The sequence below is a fragment of the Crotalus tigris genome, unplaced genomic scaffold (genome assembly GCF_016545835.1).
Source record: "Crotalus tigris isolate CLP2741 ecotype Arizona unplaced genomic scaffold, ASM1654583v1 scf7180000020598.85287, whole genome shotgun sequence".
Taxonomy (NCBI): Eukaryota; Metazoa; Chordata; class Lepidosauria; order Squamata; family Viperidae; genus Crotalus; species Crotalus tigris.
In genome coordinates, this window is record NW_024098098.1 from 27,737 (window position 1) to 31,203 (window position 3,467).

Genomic DNA, 3,467 nt, shown 5'->3' on the forward strand with positions numbered 1-3,467 from the left:
GAACAATTCTTAAATATGAACAAAAATGATAGAAAAAAAATCAAAAAAGGAAAAAAATAAAAATGTATGGCAATTTATGATTCAACAACTAAAAACCATGGACTTTGGTCAAAACTTTATAAATACGATTCAGCCAATATGATATACAAACAGAAGAAGAAATAATCAAAAAAATATTAGACTGTGCAGAAATGGACAGACTTACTTTAAGGTTGAAAGAAAAAGAAGAAACAGAATATTTTCAAACTTGGGACCTATTTTACAAATGGTTAGATAAAAGATTTAGGGATTACGAATTTAATTTGTATTAATGAATAAGATACTCAGACAACACATTTTTGTTGAATAATTATTATTGAACTCTGTTAAAAAATAATAATAAAACTTTAAAAAAATGTATCGTATATCGTATTTTCTGGCATATAATATGACTTTCTAAAGTGCGGAAATCGGCACCGAAGTTGGGGGTTGTCTTATACACCAAGTCGTCTTATACGCCGGAAATTACGGTAGTTTCCTGCGGATAAGATGACTTTCTAGGCATGGAAATCGGCGCCGAAGTCGGGAGTCGCCTTATACGCCGGAAAATACAGTATATTAAACCTATCAATGGTCACTGGTAACTAATAAATATAATACAATACTGTAGTATAATCACAGTAATTTCAAAATAATAAATTACGATCTGTGACAAAGAATGTATCACTTCATTTTTCATTAGTGGATAAGATGATCTTTTCCTGGATGGATAATTTACACATTTCTAAAGCTGTTCCTTAAATATCTCGAATAATATTGCTTATCCAGTCTCTCAATCTCTTTTCTTTCCTCAATTCTTTTAGCTACCTCTCAAGCATGATATAACCGTATTCCCGAGAGACTGTCAAATTCCGAAGCACTGGTGTATAATTCAACATGACATTAATATCTTTAACATTTAAAGGTTTTTCCTCAAACCCACTCGTAATGCATTAAAATGTGCCTATCCACAAATGACAGATGACCACTGAATCATATCATAAAGGTCAAGGAGCCTTCACATTTTTTATATCTCCAACAAAGAAAACTTTCCTTCCTTAAATATTCTTGTTTCCCTGGATAGAGTTCATGCTTGCTGACTGAAGGAATGGCAGAACCTGGGGGCAGAGTTAAAAGAGGGATCAGCCTAGAATCCCTACATAATCACAAGGGAAATAAGTCTAATCTCCCCCCTGAATTCTGCTGAATCCTATCTAATTCCAAGAAAGTGCTAATCATTAGTTGAGAAAATCTTTGCACATAGTCATAGAACATAGAATAATAGAGTTGGAGGGGACCTTGCATGCCAATAATAATAATAATAATAACAACAACAACAACAATAGTAGTAGTAGTAATAGTAGTAGTAGTAGTAATAGTAGTAGTAGTAAAGTTGGAAGGGAACTTGGAGGTCATCCAGTCCAACCCCTGCTCAGGCAGGAAACCCTATACCATTTCGGACAAATGGCTGTCCAGTCTCTTCTTAAAAACTTCCAGTGTTGAAGCATTCACCGCTTCTGGAGGCAGGTTGTTCCACTGGTTAATTGTTCTCACTGTCAGGAAGTTTCTCCTTAGTTTTAGGTTGCCTCTCTCCTTGCTTAGTTTCCAGCCGTTGCGTCATGTCCTGCCTTCAGGTGCTTTGGAGAAGAGCTTGACTCCCCCTTCTTTGGGGCAGCCCCTGAGATATTGGAACACTGCTATCACGTCCCCCCTCGTCCTTCCCTTCATTAAACTAGACATACCCAATTCCAGCAACTGTTCCTTATATGCTTTAGCCTCCAGTCCCCTAATCATCTTTGTTGCTCTTCTCTGCACTCTTTCTAGAGTCTCAGCATCTTTTTCACAGTGCGGTGACCAATAAATAAATCAGCTTAATTGGACAGTTTACATGTGGACCTGATCTTTCTAACCTGACAATAAGAGTCTTTGCATATCTTCTCTAAAGCCTCTGTTCCTTTATGCCAGGTCACAACTAACTTGATGTTGATGGTAGACATCAACCTTTCTTGATGTCTACCATTCTAACTTCTTACCTTTCTTGATGTCTACCTGGTGTCTACCATTATCACTGAGGTCAAAACAAACTCACATTGTTTCATTCTCCAACACCTGGCAGTGTTTTCTGGTTACCCCATAGAAGATCCCCAAAGAAATTGTATCACTCTTCTAGGGATAGGATCACAATATGCAAGACGTCCGTACAGGGATGCCTCTTAGTTCTAGGGCCATGGTGGCGAACTTATGGCACGCGTGCCACAGGCGGCACGCAGAGCCGTCTCTGGTGGCACGCGAGCCATTGCTGGGCCGAGCTGCTCCCTCCTCCTCTCCACGCATGCGCAGTCTGGGAATAGGCGAGAGGCTATAAAAGGAGCAACTTTCTCCTTTTATAGCCTCTTGCCTATTCTGATTATGTTTAGTTTGTGTGTGTGTGTGTGTGTAACCCTGTACTGAGCTCTGGGAAGGGGGGGTGAGAAGGGGGGGAGGGGGAGGGGAGAGTATGGGTAGTATGTTCAATAGTTCAGATAAGTAGGAATAGTTTTATATTTTTAAGATTTTTTTTTCTTTTTTTAGTGATAGAGGATTGCTCAGGCATTTTCCCCTAGACCGCATCTGATTGAGAAGAAGAGGAGAGGGATAAGCAAGTAGAAATATGGAGGAGAGAGGGAGGAGAGGAGGAGAGTGAGGAAGAAGAAAGAAGGGGGAAGTGAAAAGATGAGAGGGGGATGCGGTTTGGGTGGAAATGGGTGAGCAATGCCGGAATTTGTGTGTTGTATTTTAACTTGTTATGTATCTGAATTTTTTTTTCTTATGATTGTAATGAAAACAAAATAATAATTTTTTTTTTTTTTTTTTAAAAGGAGCAACTTTCTGCGGAAACAGCATTTGCTGCAGACAGCGAGCAGGAGCAGGAGCGGATAGCTCGGTGGCCACGCCCACTCGGTGGCCATGCCCACATGGCACCCGGCAATGCATAAGTGGGTTTTGGGTTGCAGTTTGGGCACTCAGTCTCAAAAAAGGTTTGCCACCACTGTAGTAGGCCTTCAAAAGCCTTACGCTGCACTTTGAGCGTAGCCTCCCCCTTCACACTGACTCTGGAATTCTGGAAGTCAGTGAGGATTAAGTTCGATGGCCTGAGTTTGACTCGAAGGCCACTACTGCTGCAAATCCTTTTGAAGGTGTCATGTGAAATGATCGATAGAGCGGACCCTCTGTTCAACTCCATTGATAAGGGAACCCCTTGCAGCTTCACGTCAATGTGAAGCTTTTTCTTAAGGGGCTTCTGTGTTCCTGTCCTCAGAATACTCCTGCACGATGTACAGAAACCCACCCTGTGTTGGCTGGGGACCCTGGTACCTTTCCGAAGCAATTCTTCCCGAGGTTGCACCTTCTGGCGACCCAAACAGATGGAGGCAATGTGGCCTTGCCTTCCACATGCCCGGCAAATGGTG